This window comes from Arvicola amphibius, chromosome 5, assembly GCF_903992535.2.
Source record: "Arvicola amphibius chromosome 5, mArvAmp1.2, whole genome shotgun sequence".
Lineage (NCBI taxonomy): Eukaryota > Metazoa > Chordata > Mammalia > Rodentia > Cricetidae > Arvicola > Arvicola amphibius.
The window spans coordinates 155,697,049-155,723,489 of record NC_052051.1 but is presented as its reverse complement, the minus strand read 5'-3'; positions in this window follow the sequence as shown (position 1 = coordinate 155,723,489).

Sequence of the window (26,441 nt, the reverse complement as noted above, 5' to 3'; positions counted from 1 at the left end):
ACCACCACCACCACCACCATCACCACCATCATCACCACCATCACCATCACCATCACCACCATCATCACCATCACCACCACCACCACCACCATCATCATCACCGTCATCATCATCATCATCATCATGCTAGCGGCACAGCTTTGCGTTCCCCCTCAGCTGCACAGGAGTGAGGATGAGCCCATGTCTCTTCCCAGTCCTTTTGTGCTTCCGTACCAGTCATCCCAGGCTTTCTTGGATATGCAGTCTCAACCTCAAGTCCTGCACCTGGTGAACAATTACTCAGACACTAATCAGTGAGAAATTAACACTTGCCATTCTAGGAGTAGGAGCATGGTAGTGTGGAGTATATTTCTACTCCTACAACTCTCTTCTGGAATATGTATGCTGGGTTTTTTTGAAATAATAAAAATGAACAAGAGAATTGATAACAAGCCCTTGAGGTGTAGAGAACAGAATGTCCCCGCTTATATGAATCGTGTTGAAACTTTAAGAAGTCGTGTTTCTGATAGATGTGACGTCTCTTTCAACCGCTGGATAATATGCAGCCAGAAATTCCCAGGAAATCAGGCAGAACACAATTAGCTGGGCAGTGCACCATGGAACGAGTCTTGTAAGAAGTAACTAGAAAGTGCTTTTTATTGGTTTGATTTTTAAACCCTTGGGTGTGTCAAGCGTGAAAGTGAAGTTAGTACTGTGCATGTTCCGGAAGCTGCTGTCCTTCAACTTGTCAATCATGTGAGGCTAGTGTGGGATGGATAGAGACGTCTCTGATTTCGCTCTTGCTCTCTCTCCCAGATATCTCGAGTTTCCCCATTATTCAACTAAGCACCAATTGTCGTTCACCCACACGCACCGCCATGATTTCTGATTTGCTGCTGTCACTCCCGTTAATAACCAGCTGGGCTGTCAGACTGTCACTCCTTGTTGTTGGAACGATTTGTTTCGTACAAGGGACTTGATTCATGACAAAGAGAAGGGAGAATAAAAAGCCTAGAGTTGCCCCATTGTTTTCTTAACTTAGAGGGACAGAGGGGTTAGGTGAAAGCATTAGTCAAAACGACACGCTCAACCTTCATCCTCAAAAATTAATTGATGAGCTGACTTGCATGTTATCTGAGTGGAACAAGCAGTCTTCTTGGAGCTTGAGATGTGGTATATAGTTCAGATCACTCTCAGGAATATTCCCAGCCACAATTCTCAAGTTGCTTCGTCTGACATCGCCCACAGCACAGTTCTCAGAGTGAAGAAAGAACCCGGCTCCCCTGAGCACACTGCATCCCAGTGCCTTCATTAACCATGGGGCGAGGCAGGCTGGCGAGCTGCTTCCACTTGCTTGTTCGTTCGCCTGGTAGAAGGCCTCCTTTTCCCAGAGCCCCGGCACTCGGTGTCTACTGAGGCTTTAATTGTGGTGCCATTTTTTTTTAATTCCAGTTTTCACTGGAAGTTTTCTGCGTGTCTTTAAAGGATTTCAGACGATGGGGATGTCACAGCAGCTGTCAAGGAGTGTTCCGAACCAACACTTCCACAGCTCCAGCTGGGTCTCATTTCCCTGAGCTGTTCTGCGCAGATAGCCTCCCATCGCTGGTGATGATGTGCAGAAATGGCCGCCTTCCTGTCCCATCTCCACAGACAGGAGGAAAAGGGCCGGAGCTGCTCACAGCAAATGGGCCTAGGTCACTTTTGCTTTTAGAAATGCATCTGTATTCGCATTTCCTCCCTTCTTCCGCAGCTGTACTATCTTGGGCACCTCGGCCTACCTTTGGGGAAGTATCTTAAGTATTTTCTTTGCATCCTGGCATATGCTGTGAAAGAAGGAAGGACTTACACCACAGGCATGCATTATGGGTTACTGGTCCATCTCCATCGTCTCCAGTGACAAAAAGCATCAAAGGAATGGATTTTGAAGTTCCCTCACAGCCTGACCCCGCCTCCCACAGCCTGGGTCACCACCCACAGCCTGACCCCGCCTCCCACAGCCTAACCCCGCCTCGCACAGCCTGACTCCGCCTCCCACAGCCTGAGCCTGCCTCCCACAGCCTGGGTCACCACCCACATTTTTCTGCCCTCATGAATGACCTTGTGTGTCTTCTCTGTCACGTCCTCCTCAGCAGCCCTATTCTATGCTGATGGCTCGACCTCCTTACTCCCCATCGTCTTTCTGGTATTGAAACTGTTCTGTCCCTCAGGGTCCTTCCTAAGAAGATCTTTCCAGAATGGAGCGCACTGCTGTGGAGTTTGCTCAGCAGAGAGATGCGCATTGATTTCCACCTGTGCTACTCATCCTTCATTCCCTTTGTGAAATCTAAATTATAGTTCACAGACTGCGTCTAGGTTTGTTTATTTTTTAGCCTCAGCCTCGGTACACCATTGGATCACGTTTATTTGCTTTATGGTGACACAAGATGCCTATACAATACAATATCTACTGGAAAAGTAAAAGACTTGAGCCATCTAGACATTCTGTATTAAATAGCATATATCCAAATCTTACAAACGTGTGAAATTAATTTTCTATTTGATTCAGAAATTTAGTCATGTTAGTTTCCCCAGTAGTTTGCAATAATTTGGAAGTGTGAAAATTTAAAGATTTGGTCTCTAAAAGCAATTAATGTGCATTGAATTAGAAAATAAGCTTCGACTCTAAAAAGTGCTACTGGTGGAGAGAAGCAATGCAATTTCCGTGTTTCTAAAACAGTAGTCTGAACTCCCTGTTACAGAATATGTGGCTAATCTCGAAGCAAATACCCTTTTTGCAAAAGCAAAGCATTACACAATTCAAGGACGCTCGCAGTAAAGCTGCAACCCTGCCTACCCATCAAGAAATTTAGACTAAAGCTAGCAACCCACTTAACGGTTTGAAGTGGATAAATACAACTTCCAGAAGAAAACAAGAAGGTCCTCCTACTGCTCCGAGGAAAGCAACAATCTTTTGGGACACAATGAGCAGTTACTGTAGTGAAGTTTAATATGAAAGTCGACCTTGGTACTTATGTTGAACAACAGATGTGTTTGCATAGGCAGTCACCGAAAGAAACACAGGCTGAGGAAACAAACTTATAATATGTGAACCTGACAAAGGGTGCATATCTTGAACACAGGAAGAAACACCACACATTAGCAAAAACATGTGAAAGAATACAATTTAAAAACAGGCAGATAATGCCAAAAGGTCTTTCATAATAGAATCATTAAAATAAGCCTATGAGATGCTATTGATGTCATTAGTCTTCTGGAAAATCCCAAAATAAAGCCATAATGAGATGGCACTTCAAAGCCTAACACTGGTGAATATACAAGTGAGTGATGCTCTTATATATCTCTTCTGAGAATCTGAATTGTTTAAGTGACTCTGAAAAGCTGTTGAATGGCATCCACTAAATTAAACATGGAACTACACTCCCACCCAGGAAGTCCATTCCTGAGGCTACATCGCAGAGATGCATGCTCAGTGTCTACTAGAAGGTGTTTGTTCAGAATGGTTTCCAGAAGTTCCATTCATGGCAAGCAAGAAATCACCAGGAAAAAAAGAGAACCTAAATGCCTAACCACAGAGAGAGAGAGAGTCGTGATGTGTTATACAAAGAAACACTGCACAACAATATAAAGCACAATTATGCCAATGGAGACAACAGAGCTGACATCACAGATATGAGACTGGGAATAGAAGCAGGCATGAGAGAACATAAGCCACACGGGACATGTGGGAACTCTGTGGAGTTAGGAAGCAGATAAAACTAACCTATGGAACTAGAAGTTTAAATAAAAGTCAGCTTTGGTGATATTGATAGGAACAGGACTCAAAGGACTTATATAGGGTTCTAAAATGTTCTCCATCTTAATATCAGTGGGGTAAAAAGATGTATGTATATATGCAAGGTTTATCAAGCTAGCAATTAAATTAGTGAAGTCTATAGCATTACAGAAATATTGAAGGGGAAGTGACTTCATCTTGTTTGCTTTTGTGAGGTACATAAAAATTGGAAGCCAGGGCTCAGCAAGTTAAAAGAATGAACTCCTCTTGCAGAGGACCTGAGTATAGTTAGTACCCAGGTCAAGTAATTCACAACAGTTTGCAAACCCAGCTCCAAGGGATCCAATACCTCTAGGCTCTGTAACCACCCACACAAACATGTACATACCTACTGTCTTAGTCACTGTTCTATTGCTGTGAGGAATACACACACACACACACATGTATATGAAAGCATTTAATTGTGGGCTTGCTTATAGTTTCATAGGCAAGTCCAATATCATCATGGTAAGGAGCATGGTGATAGATGTGCTGGAGAAGTAGCTGAGAGTTCTATATCCTGATCCATAGTTCAATAGATAGACAGATAGATAGATAGATAGATAGATAGATAGATAGATAGATAGATAGATAGATAGACAGGTAGATAGACAGACACACATACACACATGCAGACAGAGAGACAAAGACTGGTCTTGGAATGGGCTCAAACTCCATCCTCAGTTACATAATTCATCCAAGAGGATCCCTTGTAATTCTTCTAATCTGTTCATAGAGTGCCACTCCCCAGTGACAAAGACTTCAAATATATGAGCCTAAGGGGGCATTCTAATTCAAACCATCACACCTCCACACACACATATACTTTGAAAAACTCTAAATCTTTAATAAATCTGGAATTTAACAGAAAGAAAAAATAAAGAAATTACAAAGCATATATGTTCTTGCAGCCACCAGTATCTGAGATCACAGGAACTCTAGTTCCTGTCTCAGGATAGACTAGATTCTCCCAGGATTGTTACAGTTTGTCTACCTAATGAGACAGTTGGGGAAGATCCCAAGCACTGTCAAAATTGATCTGTTAGGAATGTAAAGTGTTTCTAAAAGCCACATGTAGGTAAGTATGAAGGTGTGCAGTCTTTGGAAGCTTCGGGTATGGGTTCAGTTTGAAGTCATTCATAGACTTCTCTGTCATGATCCCCAGAGGCTCAGGAAAAATCTCACACAGAGTGTGAGCCCAAAGGAAGATTCCTGAGACAGTGAAGGTCTGGACTCAGGTTCAGGATAAACAAACATCCCACCTTAAGTTTCCTTCTACATGGAACAAATATTTTAGGTTCCCAGTTTAGAGAAAGCAAAGAATTATGTGCAGGTACAAGTCTTACTGTGGGTAGACGAAAAGGAGAACTTATGCCAGAGCGGAGAATCAAGAAGAGAAATTGGGCTGAGGATCCCATACTACAGCAAGAGGGAACTCAGATTAAAGAGAGAGATTTTTTTCCAAACCAAAATCCATGGGAGATATCAGAATGACATTCCCTGAAAGGAGAGAAGGGCTATGCTCAAAGAAAATTCCTATCTCTTGTCCTCTGGCACATAATGTGTAGTAAGGAGGATGCTTTTTCCTTTCCAGCCGCTCAGCCCTGAAATAATCACTCAGAAACCATATTATTTGCAATACAAAAAAATATTACATGTATGTATGTGTGTATGTATGTATGTGTATAATAGTAAGTGTGTATAAAGGACAGGATCTAACAACTTAGAAAGAACAGAATCTGTACAAAGATGTAAACGAACCATATCCAGTCAGGAAATCACTGATAAACCAATAGCCCTCTATCTATTAAGTAAACTGTATGCAGAAAGAAATGAAACTTGCAAAGAAAACCTCAAATAAAGGTTTTATAAAATTTATCAAATTTACTATCGAATTCTAATGACCACTTAAGAAAAAAATGATAGGAATTATACAAAACCCCAGAAATTATAACTAGGAAAATCAGGAATTATTTTTCAGTTTATCTTGTGAGCCCCACATTATCCTGGTATCGAGGGTTGAAAAGCAATTAAAATTAGAATCCAATATACCTCATGAACACATGTGGAAAGATTTTTAATAAGAAACAGTAACATCCTGAATTCAGCAAGAAATAGAAAAGAAAATACATAAAGGTGGCTGTGTTGGTTTGAAAAAAAATGACCCCCCCCCAAAGAGAGTGGCACTATAAGGAGGTGTGGTCTTGTTGGAGTAGTTATAGTCTTGTTGGAGGAAGTGAGTCACTGTGAATTCAGGCTTTGAGATTTCATATATACTCAAGACACACCCAGTGTCTCAGATCACTTCCTTTGCCTGTGAGTCAAGATGTAAGGACTCTCAGCTCCTGATCCAGCACCACGTCTTCCTGCATGCCAACATGTTACACCATGATGATAATGGACTAAACTCTGAAAACATAAGTCACCCCAATAAAATGTTTTTTTCATTGTAAGAGTTGCTGTGGTCATGGTGTCTCTCCACAGAAATAGAAACCCTACCTAAGAGAGTGGTGCACGCCTTTAATCCCAGCACTCAGGAAGCAGAGTCAAGTGGATCTCACTGAAATCGAGGCCAGCCTGGTTTACAGAGTGAGTTCCAGGACAGTCAGAGATACACAGAAAAAGCCTGTGTTGGATGCACCCCCCCTAATGTGTAAAGGAGTCTGTAAAGATCTTATTGGAGTATTAGAAAATTCATTGTGTTACTTTTGTTCAATAATATCTAAAACAACTTGACATCTTTTTCTTTTTTTTTTTTTTTGGTTTTTCGAGACAGGGTTTCTCTGTGGCTTTGGAGCCTGTCCTGGAACTAGCTCTTGTAGACCAGGCTGGTCTCGAACTCACAGAGATCCGCCTGCCTCTGCCTCCCGAGTGCTGGGATTAAAGGCGTGCGCCACCACCGCCCGGCTACAACTTGACATCTTAAATAAAGCTATAAAAGAAAACAATGACATCAATATTATCATATGTGTAAAGGGACAGATCTAAACAAATATGCTTATGCATGCATTTGAGCTCTCTCCGATTTAGCTAAGCAAGCAAAGAGCAGTTGCTTTCCTCTTTATATCTGGTTTTTGTTTGTTTTGTAAATACCATTAACTGCATTGCCCAACGAGTTAACCTTATCTGCACTTCTTAAAATAGTAGTGACGCTTTTAGTGCCTTCGCTGTATTTCCATGTAATGAGAGACGGCTTATTTTTTGAACGGGTAATGGCATATGGGTGGAGGAAGCCGGTGTTGGGGGTAAAAGGATTGGGCTATTTAGACCTTCTGTTTTCCAGGTCCTTGATGAAAAGTTGGTGGTTCCCGTTGCCGGGAGAATGAGAAATAGATGTTGATAGATATTCCTTACGCTCCATCCAGTGGAGAAGAAGGAGACGTAAGTTCAATGAACAAAATGGAAGGAAGGGCAGCGAGAGATGATGTCATGTAGGATGTCGTGTGTCATCTTCTCCATCAGGTCATGACCGGAGCTCTGGACCTCATGAATATCCCAAGATCCCCTCTCCACACGTAATAGACTCAGAAATCAGAAGTGAATAGGACCCGAACACGGCATCTGTGACAACATCTGATTTAAATTGTACTATAACAATCAACAGAACTGAAGAGAAAATGTTTTGGATGGGAAATAGCAAAGGAAAGGTAGCCATTTTTAAAGTACTAATGTGTTGTTGAAATTATTTTACCTTGTTCATATATTACTCTGAAGAAAATCTGCTTTAGTTCAGGTATCCACATGTAAGTGGAGGGTTTGGGGATAAAAAAACAAAAACAAAAAACAGGATTGCTACAGCCCTGACAAACTAGGCTTAACCCCTGGCCCCAATATGTCAATCAAAGAAACAAGTAATGATGAAAAGCCAACAGAGATTTAAATGTGATCGTATTGGGACGATGGACAAATAAGAATGCAGCGACCCCTGTCTGCCTCGGAGTCACTGACGTGAGCTTAGTGTCTCATTAAACAAAGTGTGGAGAAAGGGTCCAGAGGCCCGCAGCCTCAGAAGTCCTGGTCAAGGTGTGGTCATACATCTTTATCTCAGGCATCTCTAGAGGGTATGATTGCTCCTGCTCCAGGGTGCAGCCTCTCCTCCTTCTGGAGAATTGTCCCCACCTGGAGGGTGTGAGGGCAGCTGTGCCTGAAATTCAAGATGACTCGAGAGGAAAGCAAGGGCAAGGATGAGGAGTCTGCCTGTACTGTCAGCTGAGAATTAACACAACGTAGGTAGAGATGGCAGCTCCCATGCTGCTTCAGGGAGCCCAGGCAAGGAGCAGGCACTTGTAAGCAAAGACAGCCTCGAAGGCCTCCTTTCCTGACCCCGGCCTGTGCTGAGTAGGCTATGCTCCAGATCACAGGCTGCTTTAGATGGGGGAAGATAAGACAGGACACTGCTGAGCTCTTGTTAAGATGCATCCCAGATGGGTGGAAGGGGGGAAAGGGCTCTGTGCTTTTCCACTGTTGTAAAGTCATTTTCGTTAGTCTCTAAACAAGTGTTCTCATCCTAAAGCTTTCTGAAAAATCTTTAGGTCTTTACAACAAAATGAAATAAGGATACCACCATAATTGAGATGTACGAAAACTTCAAACACAGAGGTTGTTTTCTATGTTTCCTAAGGGGGAAATCTGATAGCTATTTAGAATGAGGACCTGAGAATCCATGATGGGTTGCATAGCTTTAAAAATAATTTGTTGGCTTTTAAACCAATAACTCCCTACTTCTTTGCAGGGTAAATAGCTTTTTTGACTTCCAGACTGCAAGGACAACTTAGGGTCATGACCAGGTGTTTGCAAGGCCTGAAATAAGCAAGACTGTCAAGGTGGAGAAGAACGGTGTGCCCATGCCCCAGATACTGACATGGCCGCCTATTTCTGGAAGCATTTGGGCTCCAGAGAGAGCTCTGGGGTCTCAAGGCTACTTAGTCAACCCGTCGGGTCTGGGGTGAGTTAATTCTGGAATTCATAATTCAGTGCACATCCAGCTGGTGCTTGAAGCCAAGAGATCTTTCAACTGTCTCCACAAGAACGTTTCCTGTCCTGGTTCTTGCTGGGGAGACCGGAGCACTTCTTTAAAAGCACAAGGAGAAAGGAGACCAAGGTCAACGTTGCCAGGGAGGGTAATGGAAATAAATAAGAGAACGTGCTGGTGTGGACTGCAACTGCGCATTTGCAAGGGCCCAAGGCTCCCGCTGAGGGCTCAGGACTGCAAACGACATTCCCTAGTGGTTTTTGTTCACTTCCCTCTCAGTCAGCACAGCAGAGAATGAATGAAAGGAAGCCAGTGGCTGTAGGAATGGCCGCCAAGGGCTGCTCAACAAGGGCTACAGCTTCACACATGTGAATACAGCTAGAATCTGCTTGAAAGGACCATCGTTTGAAAATACCACTTTCCAGCTCGCTTGAAGAATTACCTGTGCCAGCCACTTCCAGGTGCCTACCTTACAATCTGCCTAGGCCATGGTATGTTTGACTAATGAAAAGATGCAACTCTCACCTCAGTGGGATCAAGAGGCTCTATTCTGGAGCCGAAATGGGTGTACGTGGCCCAGGGACACAGGTTCGGGTTACCCAACATTCCGTGTTTCAACAAAAAACCTTTATAAAAACAGAACAAAGAAAATCATAAATCAAGGCCCTATGCAAACACATTGGTAGAAACATGAAATCGATGGGGCACAGAGAAAACCTGGGAAATCTCAGCCCTGGACCTTAGATGCTATCTGACAGCATTCTTAGTCCTTTGGGTGATGGGAACTAGGGGGTCTGTTTGTACATTCCAAAGGATTTACCTAATGGTCACAAAGATCTTAGCGCACATACAGAGGGGATAATAAATGGCTATTAAAGGGGCTTAAGATTGACCCAAGGATTTGGCTCCGGACTTGTAACATTCCAACCTCTCCACAATCATTAAAACGCTATCAGTTAGCAGCCCGCTAGAGTGTGCCGTGGAAAGAGCTCCTGCTAGGAGCTCTGTTGTTGTTCCAGATTTTCTTTCTTTCTTTCTTTCTTTCTTTCTTTCTTTCTTTCTTTCTTTCTTTCTTTCTTTCTTTCTTTCTTCTTTTTTTGCATGGAAAGTAGATTTTGCTTTCATACAATATATTCTGATTATAGTTCTCCAGTTCATCCCAGATCTCCCAAATCCACATGGTCTCTTGATCTTTCTCATTAGAAAACAAGCAGGCATCTAAAAAGATAGAAAAAAGAATAAAATAACATAAAATATAAACAATCAAGCCTGTATAGGACAAAAAAAACCTTAGAGACAAAGAATTAAAGAAAGCAGAGCACAAGAAACATGTAAAAAAAAAAAAAGAAACACGTATAGATTACAGATGTAGGAACACACAGTGACACACATAGAAATCCCCTAAAACACAAAATTAGAAAGCATACTATATAAGCAAAAGACTTGTAGGGTACGGGGGTAAAAAAAAAAAGTCCCAGACAAAGCAGTATGAGATGAGGAAAACCCCCAAATTACTACTGAGTTCCTTTTGTGCTGGCAGTATGGAGTCCTCCTCTTCTGCAGGGGTCCCTGAACTGTGAAGGTGGGGGGCATTGGATGGAGACAGCCTATTGAGGACTGAGTGTCCCAGACTCCCTCGTTCTCTCATTCCTGTCCAGCTGTGGGTCTCTGTGCTTATTCCCGTCCACTGCAGGAGGAAGCTTCTCTGGTGACGGCTGAGCAAGAAACTGTCTGTGAGTGTAGCAGATGTCATGAAGAGTCATTTTGTTGCTTCGTTAACTTTCTTCCATCTCTCTGGCCTATTTAGTCTAATGTTCTAGGCCACCTAAGCAATGCCAGGATTGGGATCCATTGAGTGGAGTGAGCCTTAAATCCAGTCAGATAGTGGTTGCTGAGGCCCACAAGCTTTGTGCCACTATTGAATGCAGATCACCATTTAGACTGAAAGGTTTGTGACCGGGCTGTTCTTTACCCTCCTCTTTCAGTGGTATGCAGAGTATCTTCTGGTATCATGACCTGTCAGTAGGGTAAAAAAATCTAAGTAGGTGGGCACAAGTTTGGCTTCTCTGTGTTCAGTGAATTGTGTAGGTGCTGTCTTCAGCAATAGGACCTCATCGTCAGTTTGTGGAGACCACCAATAGCCTTAGCCTGAGCTGTTTGGGGGTTCCCATGAGACCCCTTTGTCCAACAACTTGATTAGGAACTTGTATTCACAGTTGTCTATCAACAGTTGTCTCACGGGGCAGGATGGTGATCAGTTCGTACCCATTTTAAATGGCCTCTGTGGAGTTTAAGGCTTTGAAGTCTCCATGTGTGCACAGACCCACACCCTTGTCATCACAGGAAACATGCCTTAAATGCAGAGTGAAACTGGCAGTCAAGTAACCAACTGATACCTCTAGCAAGGAGTCAGAGAGACAGCCTGCAATACTTCAGCCACCCAGGGGATCACAGCACTCCCAAACTGAGCTGCCCAGGGCACTCCCAGCAGCATCAGCCCTGAGCTAAAGAGAGTCTGTGGAGAAACCATCACTTTATGAAAGTATTCCATGCCTGGCTCAAGAGAGGGGAGACATAAAGGAGGGATTTCATACGATCCAGGGACATCTGTTGTACTGTGTGCAGAGTCTTGGTGTCTGCCTTGGCAGGTTTCCTGTGTGTAGGTCGTATTTCCAGGGCAGGCAGAAATCTTCCCAGTGAGCTCTTTAGAGTACAAACATCAGAACTTCAAGAGTCACATTATGAGGTAATAAATATAATACCGAGGTGGGTCATTTCTTGAAATGCCCATACTTCACGTGGTAAAACACTGAAGCAGCTACAAGCAAATCAAATTGAAGGAAGCGGGGGGAAAACTACACATCTTCAAAAAAACAACCATGAGCTAAAGTGATTTCTTAGTACAAGAGAAGGACCAAATTGCTGGGATTCCCTCAGGTTTTATTACAGAGTGTCCATTTCCGGTTTTTGCTACACTTTATTGCCTCAGAACACAAATGCATCTGTCTCCGGTGGGGCTTATTCTTCCCGGCCATTCCCCACTGCATTAGTGACAAAGGTCCATCAGCGGGGCACATTCTATTTCAGTTTTATCACTTCGATGGACTCCGAAGGGCTGGATGCAATTTAAAACATAAAATAAAGCCATGATTTCTGTAGACTGAAACTGGCTCGGAAGACTCGCGTGAAAAGATGGTGGTAGTGTGATTCAGACATGCAGAGAATGGAGCTACCTCCAGTGCAAACCGTTTCAACCTGTTGCCCTAGAAACCCACAAAATCTGAGGAAGCACACCCGGGGCACCAGTGCCCAGGTTCCAAGGCATTCCTGACTTCTACTTTAGAGATTCTGGCCAGGAGAGTCGGATCTGATTGCCCGCATTTAGTACAGAAATAGACCTACCTGTCCGGGAGATTCAGATTAAGCTGTTTGCTCAAATGAACTGATTTAGGATTCCATGAGACTTTCTTATCAAGACAGAAAAAATGACTCCTCTTCTTCTGACCCAAGTTGTACCTTGTCTTCTCTTTCCCACCTCTTCCTAGGGATTCTCAGTTGCCCCCAACCCCTCTAATAATCATACAACCTACTCCATGTCTGTTCTTCTGGAGTCTCAGTGGATGTCTGAAAATCTCGGTGATGGTGGCTGAGAGGATGATGTCCGTGATGAAAGGTTTTCTCTGGTGACGACGTTAGGAGCTTCTGTCACATTTCCAGTCTCCACTTAACTAACACACACGTGTAAACCATTGCGAGCCATTTACTGTAGGCATAGTATAATTATTTTCCTTTGGAAAAGACAAGTAGACATAGCTAAATTTGAAACTTCTGTGCAAAGGATCACTGCATTTTGCTTTTGAGTAAATGTCTACACTGTTTTATAAAATGATACCTGCTGTTCCTTGTCCATAATTATGGTTGATTTCACAATCTTAAGTTCCTTTCTAAAACATCAGGATCCTTGAGAAACTAAGGAAACTTATTTTAATCTTCATTGAGTTCACTAATTATAAGGTACAGACCAAAGGGGGGAAATAGTGAGCAAATAAAAAAGTGAGAGAGATCCTGAACTGTGAGAAGTGGATAAATGAAATTTCAGATTGTCCTAAATACAGATGCCAGTATCCATTCCTAGGAAGCTATTCCCTAGAACCACAGCAAGATGTTTGCCAGGCTGGGGCTTACCCTGGAACACAATTCACAGTTCCTGAGTGATGACCTTCCAAGGGGTCAACGGTGACCGACTCACAGTGAGACCTTATTGGTTCCAGAGGAAAGGAATCCCAACCTGAGTCTGAGATGTCATGAGCTATAAGCCTTGACATATGAACCTTCACCTGACTGTTGCTGAGAGCTGGGGGGACAGCAGCCCATAAACACGGGCACTTACATCTAAAGGCTCTTTTTACCCTAAGCAGAATCTTCTGGGATCTAATTTATGTGGATCGAATTTCCACCTGATTACTGACTATGTTCTTCATGTCCCAGACCGTGTAACGCTCTCCCACTGAATGTCACAGCTTTAAGGTACACTCCTGCGCAGGTTTTTGTAGGAATGTGGGTTTTCACTTTCTGGCTTTTATCACCAAGAGTGCAATTTCTGTGTCGTGCGGAAAAACATGGAGGTTTTATGAAAAATTGCCAAACTGTTTCTCACAGTGGTCACATCATCTTCTATACCTACCACCACTGCAGGGAGCAGCGCAGTCTCTTTGCGGCCTTGCCAACAGTTGGTAATGTCACCATCTCTTATGGAACTCAGTTTGATAGGTGTGGAGAGATAGCTCACTGTGCTTTTAATTTGCATTTCCCTAATGGCTAATGACGCTGAACATCTTTGCACGGGCTTACGTGCCATCTGTATACCCTTTCCGATAAAATATCTCCTTACATGTTTTACCCATTTTCTATTCGTTGTTTGGTTTTGCTTTCTGACTACTGAGTTTTCAGGGGCCTTTATTTATTCCACATCTCTGTCTTGTAGGAGATGACATTTCTCTCCACACCTGTGTCTATAGTTCAACCTTCTGACGGAAGTCTCTCAAGGAATTCCATTTGAGCAGAAAGGGGAAAACTTACCCTGGGCACCTTCTTTTGCTATGTTGGAAATGAGAGGTGGGAGGACCTGAAGAGACCCTGCAGGCTTCAGGCCACAGGTCCCTGATCAGAAATCTTTGCTTCCCCTGTCTCGGGGTTCTTCTACAGCTGTATCTTGCAGTTTCCAGACTGCTCGTGTTTCTGCTGAGAGGAGGAGAGGGAGTGAGTCTCTGTTATTTGCCTGCACTAGAAGTTGAACACTAGGGTTCAGACAGAGTACATGAGAAGTGTCTGCTGCTGCAGGATGTTCCCACAGCCTGTGTTTCTCGGTTTCTAGTGTACATCCCTCCCTTGGGTTACAAACTTCTGATGAATCTTAGCTTTTCCTGTTGAATTGTCTTATGTCTCATTCTTTCCTCAGACAGTGGTCAGTTCATCCATGCATATTCTCAACAGTGTGTTCGAGCCACCTTCCACCATACTGGTGGTATCGGTCATACCTCCTGGTCATTATTTGCACTATATATTCATTGGGTTTTGTTTTGTGTAGCAATAATCCATCATAAGAAGTAAGTTGATAGAAAAATTCATTTATTGTTATCTTCTTTCCTAAGGCCCAGTTTTTCATGAAATATCATATTCCTTCGACCAGAAAAGCTTCCCTTAACATTTCTGTTCTTACTTACTTACTTTATTTGTATTTATGTATGTATGTGTGTGTAGTAATAAGACGTCTGCCAATAAAATCCCTGAAATTTAGTTAGGTTACTTTTAGGGCAATTTTTTATTTTAAAAAATAGGATATAAAATCATTAGGTATAAAAGTTTCACCTAGAAATAGTGAATAATGTTCTCAAGACTTTAACTTCTCTCTGTCTCTGTCTCTCCCTTTGTCTCTGTCTCTGTGTGTGTTATTGATGACCATATATTGGTTTGGCTTTCAGCTTTTTTTTCAAGAGAGGAAGAACATGAATTTAGTGGCTTGAGGAAGGATGTGGGAGGAGTTTATGGAGGGAGACGTTGGATCAAAATAGATTATATGAAAAAATTACATATGCCAGGCATGCAGACTGGTTCCTATAATCACAGAGTGTGGGAGACTGAAGCAAGTGTAAGCCAATGAGACTTTGCAAAAAGAAAACAAACAAACAAAAACTCAAACCCGCTACTGTGCCAGGTGTGGTGGCTGAAAGTTTGATCACAGCACTTGGAAGGCAGAGGCAGGCGGGTCTCTGCGCGATTTACGACAGTTTGATTTACATAACTCATTTCAGGCTAGCCAGAGCTACGCAGTCCAGCTTCTGTCTCCTAAAACAAGAGCAAAACCAACCAACCAACCAAAAACAAACAAAAAGAGAAAAAAGCACCTCCCCTGGAAAAAAAAAATCAAGAAAAGAAGGCTCGGTGTGTTAAGTGTTGCTATGGAAACATGAGTTCAAATCCTGAGCATGTATATAAGAGCTGGCCATGTCTGCCACAGGCCTGTAATCTCAGTCTGAGGCCAGGGATGGGCAGATAGATACCTGGAAATCACTGCCGAGCAACCTAGAAGAAAAGGCCACCACTGGTCCAGTGAGACACTCCACCCCTAGGCAGTAAGGTGGAAACTGATAAGGAAGACAGTGGCTTCCTCTGGTTGTCCACTGGCCTCCAGGCAACCACACACTCAAATACATGCAACACAGTCCTCCAGTCAAGCTGGTAAAAAGGCAGCCGTAGGGGATTGAAAATATGTATATCTTTATCCCAGAAAAAGAGAGAGAACGGGAAAGGAAATGTAGCCAAGAATATTCTAGAATTAATATAAACACTAAACCAGAAATCCAGGAATGCAGATGATATTAAACAAAATAACTGCCCTAGTCATTCATCGCACACACACAGACACACACACACACACACCATGGAGTCTGTTGTTTTGTGTTGCCCTACTATTCCTGCGCATGAGGCCTGTCATAGAGTGCAGTTGACATAGCTGGTATTGCTACGCTAAGAAAAACTAATCTTGTATCTCTCAGCACCTATTAATTACAAATAATTCCTTGTTTAGTGGTGGGACATCCAATAGCCTTGGCAGTAGTCTGTAAGACTTCTTGGTGAGCATACGGTCTACAGGCTAATGACTCAGAAAGATGTTTATATCAACTATTAGGGCATGCAAACTAGAACTACTTCGACATTTCTTCTTGAATCCTATCGGAACGAACAAGATTAATATGACCGACAACAGCAGTAGGCTGTGAGGAAAGAGGCGCGTTCTTCCTTGCTGATGGAAGTACAAATGGGTAGAGTCACTTTTGAAATCATTGCGCACTTCCTCAAAAAAAAGAATTAAGATAAATCCACCACAAAACCCAGCAGACGCTCAAAGAACTCTCAATCTTCATCTTACTACAAATACGCTTGCTCATCCATCCGTGTTCATTGCTTCCCTACTCATAACAGCCAGCAACTAAATATGGTCCAGATGATCACCAGCTGATGAGTGGACGATGAACATGCGGTAGACTTGCACAGTGGAATATTATTCAGCTGTTAAGAAAATTAAATTACGAAACTTGTAGGTTAGTGGACAGAGCTAGAAACAATCATCCTGAGTGTGGCAGCCCGTGACCAGAAAGACAAATATGTGGATCTTGTCTTTTGAGCTTTAAGTAAGTTTCAGACCAAATAACCGCAGAGGTTAAGTGTCTGTTAAGAGATCGGGGTGGAGGAGAGGATCTTTTATAGAAGGGGAAATAGAATATAGTGTTATAAAAGGATAAAGAGAAAATTAGAATAGGAGATTAAATGGGAAGGGCCTGGGGACCAGGGTGTAGGAGTCAATAGGGGAGAGAGGACTACCCTAAGGACTTTTGAAAAGCCATATAGAAACTTACTACTGTAGAAGCTTCCTAAAATACATAGATAAATAAGATAAATAAAAGGAATTCAAATGACATTGTCATATAATGAGGGTGTAAATGCCCCTATTTGATATTATATGCTAGCAAAAATACTCCCAGGACCATGAATGGGTAGCCTCTTTCTGAGTCTTTTATATTTTTAACATGGAAACTTAAGTAATTGATTTGAGACTTTATTTATTAATGTAGGTATTTAATGACAGAAATTTTCCTCAGAATACTATTTTTAATGCATCCCATACATTTTGGAAATGACAGTTTATTTAGTTTAGTTAAGATATTTTACTAATTTACTTTATAAGTTATTCCTTGGTCTGTACTTTACTCTGAAATATGTATTACTTAATTTTCAAATGCTTAGGGATTTTCATGTAAATTCTTGTTATTAATTTTTCAATTTGACTCAGTGTAACCAGAGAACATGTTTTGTACAATTTCAGTCCTATAAGAATCACCTAATGTTGTTTTATTACCAATATGAGATTTTAGTCATTTCAGGGAAGTAAATAATGCCTACATTTCTGATTTTTGAAAACTCCCTGGATGTCTGACACTCTTTACCTTCCAGCAGCACCTGATCTCATGAAGAGCTTTGTCTATAAAGGAACGGAAAAACCCCTCTCATGTCTTTCAAGGAGACCAAAGAGTTAGTGTTGTAGGAGCAAGAAGAATGAATAACTCCTAGGATACTGAGCACTCTCTAGGCCGTGAAATCCAAGATTTGTGATGTCCTAGACAATCTATTTCCAATCTTTGGGTCTGGATTCAGGGGTCCTTGCTAAAAGGATTGAGTAGTCTGTACCTCCTTTTCCATCACAAGCAGAATACTTGCCTATTCCAGTTCTTCTCCGTATCTATTTCCAAAGCATCACAAACTTGGTGCCTTCAAACAACACAATACTCAAATCAAGATGTGAGCATGTATGTACTTCATCCTACTTTAGGGAAAACGTGTTCCGTGTCCTCCTCTTGCCTCCAGCATCAGGGGTTGTCAGTGTGACACTCCACTCCTTCCCCGTCATCACAAGTCACCCCTTCATTTACTTTTGTCTCGATTTTCTCTTCGTCTCCATGCTCCACAACTTCTGTTTAGAGTCCAGTAATGATTGGTAGAACCCTCAATCATGGTCTTACCCTAACTGAATGATCTTTTTCACAAAGTCTCTATTTCCAGATTAAGTCAACTTCACTTTGTAGGAAGGGCAAGAGTCCAGTCCAAGGCATGTTCTTGGGAGGAAAATTCTCCTAGATGTTTAAATGTTAACAAATCCTAAGATTCTGATCTTCGAATCACCTCCCAGGGAACTGGTTCTCATTTTGCAACAAACTTACCTCCCAGTGACCTAGGGCAATGCTCTCCCACCTCATGGATGCAACAAATGCACCTGTCGGTGTGATTACATATATTATGAGATTGTATGTATTGGTTTTATTCCTTGTGGCTGTGATTAAAATATATGGGAAAAAAACAACTTAAAGAAGGGGAGTTTTAATTTTTTCACTTACAGTTTGAGAGAGTATGGTCTGTACTGGTGGGCAAGGAGTGGCTGAAAGAGCACAAGACAGATGCCTACACTGTGACGCTGTCACAAGAAGGGAAGACTGTGGCTGGGGACAACTTTCATAATTCATAAATCCTGCATTTACTATGTGATAGGAGGCCATGTGGTGACTGCTGAGGTGACCGGGAAAAGCATCTGTTGACAAAGAATCCTGAAGATTACCCATGGCTCCGAAAACCAGGAAGGCAACAGGAATTATGCCCTGGAGCCCCCAGAGAGAGTACAGCCCCGGGGAGGACACGGTGGACAGAGGAACCCCAGAGTAACTCCCCAGCATGGCCAAAAGGAACAGAGGACCAGGGAGGCTGGAGAAACAGATGATGGTGGAGCAAGAAGAGGGAAATAAGTGAGGTCTCAGCCAACAGTGGGCAGTTCTCATGGGCTTGATGAGCCAGCAAAAGTATTCAATCTTTTCCCCTGAGGGACCAGCAGCTACTGGAGGATTTGTGACAGAAGGTTCAGTCCGTCTGGTCCTAAACCTTGCAAAGGAAATCTGAACATAGACGTGCCTGCTTACAATTCTAGCATTCTGAAGAATGAGACAGGAGGACAGTCAATATGAGGACACATGGTATCTTAGTTATGGCTTTTATTGCTATGAAGAAACACCATGATCATGGCAACTCTTATAAAGGAAAACATTTAATTGAGGTGACAGCTTACAGTTCAGAAGAAGTTCAGTACATTATCAGCTTGGTGGAGAGCACAGTGGCATGCAGGCAGACACAGTGCTGGAGAAGAAGCTGAGAGTTCTACATTTTGCAGGCTACGGGAAGTCAACTGAGGCACTGGATGGTGTCTTGAGCATAAGAAACCTCAAAGCCTGCCCCACAGTGACACAGCTCCTCCATCAAAGCCATAACCACTCCAACAAAGCCACATCTCCTAATAGTGCCACTCCCTATGAGTTTATGGGAGCCAATTACATTCAAGTTACCACAAAAGGTAAGACCTTGCCACAGAAACAAAAACACAAAAAGGAAGGGAGGGAGGGAGGCAGGGAGGGAGGGAGGGACGGAGGGAGGGAGGGAGAGAGGGAGGGAGGGAGGGAAAAAGATGAGGAAGAAGAATTGGTGGGGATGAGGAGAAAAAGAAGAAAGAAAAGAAAGGAAGAAAGAGAGGGAAGACGGGAAAATAGAAGGAAGAGGGGACAAGAATAGAATAAAAGAAAAAAGGAAAGAGGAATGTAATGAAGAAAGGAAGGAAATGGAGGAAGGGAAGGGGAAAGGCAGAGGAAGAGAGGGAGGGGGATGGGAAGAAAGGAAGGAAGGAAGGTACTGTAAGAGAAAGCAGAGGCACTTAGCAGTAATATGGCTGTGAGGGTTTGACTGAAAATGATCCCCATAGGCTCATAGGTTTGAATGTTTCATCCCCAGTCAATGACCTGTCCAGGGAAGATTATGAGGTGTGTCCTTGTTGGAGGAGGTGGCCCTCAAGGTTTCAAAAGCCCACACCACCCATTCTCTCTTCTCTGCCTACTGCCTGAGAATTAGAAGGGAAAGCTCTCAGTTACGGTTCCAGCCCCATGCCTGTCTGCTTCCTGCCATGGTGACCAGATTAACCCTCTCAAGTTCTAATCGAGTCCACAATTAAGTGCTTTCTTTTCTAAGCATTGCCTTGTTCATGGAGGGTCTTCAAGGAAACAGAGCAGTGACCAAGACAATGGGCCCATTTCTCCCTGGGCCCCCAGGAGACAAGCCCTTAACACGTTCTTTCCCCCAGGAGCTCTTCAAGGCAACCCAGCTTTTCTGTATGCTCCTGAATAATAATTCTTCAAGTGTCTGCAGCCAACCACTCTACACCTGCTTAATTCTTCTGGGGCTTGTTACCACACACGCCGTGCTCATTGACAGTTAATCAGGGGGCTGGGCTAGAGAAACACAGCGTGTGTGTGCGTGTGTGTGTGTGTGTGTGTGTGTGTGTGTGTGTGTGTGTGTGTGTGTGTGCATTTTCAAGACAGAGAAAAGCCAATGAAACTAGATAAGGCTGGGCCCCCTAGAACAGGCTAAGGTTACAGACCACTAGCTACAAACAACTTAGGTTCAATCTGCTCTTCTACTGAGACCTTATTTCTGATTTTAAACTTTCCAGATGATTCTGTGGCTCCCACATGGACCACAAAGGGTGCTCTTGTTATTGGATTCAGCTGCTCAGATGTTTTATCAAATCCACAGAAAGCTGCCATTGCAGCACTTGGGTCAGTGAGGAGGACTGAACCGCACCCACCTGTGGGCACTGGACTGTTCGTAGGATGACTCTGCAGGTTCCCATCACACCACCCTAGCCGTAAACATTAGAGGCCAAAGGAAGACTGAACACATTTATTACTTACATGAAACATTTAATCAGAAATCTGTCCAGGGTCCAGGATACCTCATGGGGGAGTTCAAGATATAATTAATAAATATGAATTAAAAACCCACCAGTAGTCAAACAATAAAACCATCAATTTTGAATGAAAGTTTTACTACTTTAATTAATATTACACTTTTGAGAAGATCTTCCAACACACACACCAAAATTCATTGCTATTAAAGCAAAGCCTCACAGCTGTTGACTGGATAGAATTTGTGCGAGTTGGTGAATCATTTATATAAAACTACTTTGTGTTGTATTTACAGCTCTAGCCTAGAAACAGACGCTAACTGAAGGCTGTACGTTCTGTCTCCAATGGTTCACTTTCTTTTATCAGATGATTTTTGTAGATTCTTCTGTATGGAATTCTTATTTAATTAAATTTTTTATACTATTGAGTATATAAAGATATTTGTAGCAATTTTAAAAATTGTTTGCCCATCTGTGTCTCTGTGTCTTTGTCATAAGTTTTACATGTTTTTCTTCTTTTTCAGAAAGTGTTTAAGTATTGGTGCTAATGTCTGTCATCTATCTATCTATCTATCTATCTATCTATCTATCTATCTATCTACCTACTTATCTATCCATCTACCTATCTAGCTATCTGTCTGTATCTATCTATCCATCCATATATATAATATATATAATCTATCCATTCATCCCTCTATCTATCTATCTATCTATCTATCTATCTATCTATCTATCTATCTATCTATCATCTATCTATCAATCATCTATCCATTCATCCATCTATCTATCATCTATCTATCTATCTATTATCAATCAATCTATCTATCTATCATCTATCTATCAATCATCTATCCATTCATCCATCTATCTATCATCTATCTATCTATTATCAATCAATCTATCTATCTATCTATCTATCTATCTATCTATCTATCTTTCTATCTATCTATTGAGGAGTAGGACATCTCTATATAGTCCTGGCTGTCCTGGAGCTCACTACGTACAGCAGGCTGGCCTCAAACCTACAAGTTCTGCCTCACAAGTGCTGAGATTAAAGCCTTGCACCACCACACTCAACAATACATTTATTTTATTTTGATCTTGGAACTTTAGCAGTGGAGTACAAGAATCCTTGTATTCAGATAGCCTAGTTCTGGCTGTGAAAGACTGTCTTCCCCTATAGTAGCAATGATTGTATCTTGTTTAAAAAAAAATCCTGCTCTCCCCCTACTAGCCTGAGGTGTTTCCCAGGCTTAAAAGAATGGTCTCAAAGCATGTGAAGTCTGAAATGTGCCCTTCCAGGTGCTACCCAAGTACCAAGAGCATCTCACAGTTGTGTGGTGGCACTTTCTCTTGAGAGAGTTGCTCCCAGGGCCACTTTCTCCAACCGGAAGACAATGTGAGGTTAACCTCTTATTCCAAGAGACGCCTTGGGAGCCATGCTAGTGTTCACCCTGACATGTAGAATCTTCATTGCTTCCACACTGATACCCACATTCATGAGTGGCTGCTGTAGCACGCTTTTCTCCAGTGCTAAGGTTTTTGCATCTATTTGCATCTTGATATTTAATTTCTATCTGTGTATTTAACCTTCTGTGTGTATTTTTCTCAAATGTTGCCTTTCGGCCTCCTACAGCCATGCTGCATTCTGTCCTCTCTACCTGAAGATCAGTCCTTAATTTAAAATCGCTACTGTAGCATCTCCTGGAAGGACACTCCCCCTCCCACCCCACCCCCACCAAGGTTCTTTAACCCGTGGTCTTTCCTACATTCCATCTGCAACTGCGGGTATCGGAACAGATGATCCTGTCTGTCAGCCTCACACAGCCATGTCTGTGGGCTCTAAGTGAGTATCTGAAATCAATAGGGATGGAATCGTGGTAATTAAATTATAGCACTTACATATAATTACACTTATGTAAAAAATATCCACCCTGACTTGGAGCTGCTCCTGAAGATGATGGACATAAATCTCCATAAGTGATCAGCTCTCCTTGGGGGTGGGGAGGGGAAAGAATGTTAATCTTTAAAATTATGCCGGGAAAAATTAGGATCCTGGAACTATAGGAGTTCAGAGAAACCATCTGATTCTAACTCCATCAAGTTTCAGTAATTTTCGTCTGTGACAATTAATTTTTGATGTAATTCTTTGAATCTTTATACCACAGAAATGAACCTCATAGTCTGGTTTGTTTGCAGCCGAGACGGCGAGGTTGTATGGCTGTGAGGTCTGGGTGGCTCTGGCACTATCAGGAACCCATGGATAAGGATGCTTAGCGATTGTATGAAGGATATCAAGGAAGCGATGCCAGATCCAGAGTGGTCCCAGGAAGGATGCTCCATGTATCTCCATGATGAGCGTCATGATGAGGGGCCGAGGGAAAAGAGGCCAGAGCCCTGCAGACAGTGGCGAACATGACAGGCTCTTTCAAGGGAAGAGTCAACACGGTTCGTTTCCATTGCTTCAGACAGATGGCTTGAGATGAGTCGTGGTGTGGCAGCTCTGAGTTCAGACTCTGCTTCTCTCAAGCCACTTAGAGCCATGAATGGCTATGCTGGGTGCTGCAGAACCGTGGGCTGCCTCCACTCATGGAAGAGGCGGGAAGGAGCCCCCTGGGTCTGAGGATGTCAAGGTGCTGTGTGAGCTTGCCCTGGATATCAGTAGTCTGACTCACATCTATGTATCCTCCCGCTATTTTTCTTTCCAAATATACTTTAAGGAACTTTTGACTCATTTCCTTTTATTTCTGGGTTCCCCTGCCCTTTCCTGCATTTTAACATATTCGTATCTCCTTGTCTCTTTCTCTTCCCTATCGATTTCATGCCAACGAACACATATTTTTTACTCTAATGCTGGTGCACATCTTGGACTTTGCAGGCACATATATGGACATAGTTCTTCTGGGAACCGATTCCAACTGCTTTGGTCAGTGAGGCTCGATAGACTGTCAGGGTGCGCACACAAAACTCCCTTCTAAACATCTGACGCCACACTGAGTGATGGGAGCCATGTCAGCTTCCGAGGAGTGCTCCTGTCTGCGCCTCAGCCCTGCCCACCTGGTACATAATGAGATGATGGGTTGCGTCCCTATTGGGGTTCACAGCGCCCACACCGCTTACCACCATCATACTCACCATGCCACCCCATTTCCACCTTAACCTTGTCCCTTGGTTTCACGATTCTGTGAGGTATCACCACTGCGTGTCTAGCATACCAAAGGAACTACTCTTGCAATTACCTAAAGAATTGCTTTACTGCTCGCTGATTTTATCAGACCCTATGAGGCTGCCAGAGGGCAAGTGTTTGTTTTACTGAATCCAAAAGCTTACCTCCATTTTCCAGTTAATTTTTGTTGAAATAATTTCACATCAAATATTGAGTTTCTTATTTTAGTATCTTTAAGCTATACTTTATTCTGTATTTTTAAAATTGTGTATGTGTGATGCACGGTGCGTGGGCACGTGGGACTGTTGGTGCTCATGCCCATGACAGTGTGTGGGCCAGATGAGGACATTGGGTGCTCTGTCAATATAAACCTTATCCTATTGACAAGGTGTCACTCCTTGAACCTAGAGCTTGATTTTCTCATAGACTGACAGCCAACAAGCCCCAGTGATCCCCCTGCCTCCACTCCACTCAGCTTTGGGTTACAGATGAGCCAGTGACCATACCTGGCATTTTATGTGGATTCTGGGGATTGGAATTCAGGATATCATCCTTGTCCAGCAAGTTTTTACCCACTGAATTTCTCCATAGCCCTTATTCTATATTTCAAGCTATACATCATATGTTATAGGATACCTACTGACAAGATGGTTACTAGCATTCAAGGAAATTGATATACGTATCTCAAATGGCTGACTGTTTTAGTTGTACAAGAATAGCTAAAATCTACTTATTTATCACAAATCCCAATAGGATGACTAATTCTTACCCATAATCTTCATCTGGCATGTGTCCTGGTATGTCACCTTCACATTCCTCCTCACCCTTACCCCTGGTGACCATTATTTTGTTATCTAGCCCTGTGTGTTTGAATTGGGGTTTGTAGTTCTACACATATGAGACCAGATGCAGTGATTTCTTCTGTGTCTGTCTTCTCACACTACAGTGTAAAGTTCTCCTGTTTCCTCCATGCTGCAGTAAATGGCAGGAGCTCGTTCTCTGAAGGCCACCTATATTATAATGCACGTGTGTCTTTGCTCATTTGTCCCAGTAGACCATCAGCTGTGTGTTTGTCTTGGCTGTCATGAGTAGCACTGCAACACCCAAGGGCGAGTCGGTGACTTACAAGGGGGTGATTTCATTTCCTTTGTGACTAGGCTATTTCTGTAGGATGGCTGAGTCAGGGGATAGCTCTACTTTTAATTTCTCATAGTTATCCAAAATGACTGCACCAATCTGTGTTCCCACTGATGACCCACAATCGTTGTCTTTTCTCCAGGCCTTTGGCAACGTTTGTCTGCTGACCTTCCAAGAGCAGTCACCCTAGGAGGTAAGGGATGATGCTGTGTGTTGCCTTGGTCTGCGTTTCCCTGATTACTACTGACTGGAGCATCTTTGCACACCCAGATCATCCATTTCTGCGTCTTCTTAGAAAATGTGTTTACTCAAGGCTTCTGCATCTCTCTCTGTCTCCCCTCTCCTAGGGCATCTGTGTAAGCTCTCAAACTGAAATTGGTTTTTGAATACCTGCTTTTTTAGGAATCACATAGTCTAAAAAATTCATCACATACAATTCCAGGTAGTTTTCTTATTTGGAGTATAGGAAATACGATGCTGGCACCCTGCTGTGAGACCCAGCGCTTGGATTTACCCACTGGGACACAGTGTGCTGTCTCCTTCCCCTGGAAGCACCTCTCTCTGCTTGTCACTGTGGGGACAACCAAGGATTGTTTTTGTGGACATAAACTGGGAAAATGAATGGTCTACCTCTAAAATTTAAACAACTATGGAGATGATTGCCATGAATTTGTTTCACAAAAATGTTAGGTCTGTATGATGCCAAAAAAACATGCAATTTCCATATATGTAGATCTTTGTCATTAGGCAAGGACCGCATGAACTTTCACCTTTTCCACCTATGAAGACATGTTTCTGCATGCTCTTACAATTTGATTAAAAAGTAATATCACTTGTGATTATATATTGTGATTATATTTGGACAAAGCATGTGTTAACTAGAAATTTGTTTTGAGAAACCATTCATGTATTACAGAGCACCAAGGACACAGCAGGCAGTAGTGTTAGTGAGTCCTTCCATATTATATGGTGTGTACAGTCACAGGTCCAACCACAAACCGCCAGCTCGGGGTCCAAGAAAAATCTCATTACCTAACATGACGATCCCTAAAGACAAGGAATAAGAAATACTATCCCATGACTGTTTCGACTCTATCATTCCACCACTTTCTAAGATGTTCTGGATGAACTTGAGCCAGCTCCATGAAGAATCCTATTCTCCCTCACTAGATCACCCAGGGGCTGGAAAATTGACCATGTGGGTATCCTGAGACTAACTAACTCCAACACAGCCTTTGTAGTTTTCTTATATCCTAGAAATCCTAGCTCACTTTACATATTGTTATTAATCAAGCTAATTTTAAACATAATTTCATTTTAATACATACATTGTCAATGCGATTCTCCAGGGTACGCAAAGGTAATCTATCCTGTGCACATCTGGTTGGTTCCATTTCCTGATCCCCAGCAGACATCTATTTCTGCTTTTAGCTAAGGGAAGTGACCTGAACTAAAGGATGTAAAGCACATCCTGAGCCGTGTTCTAACTCCCAAATGTCTCGGGGGTCACTGCGGAGAGATGGGGGCAGTGAGTAATGACTGCATG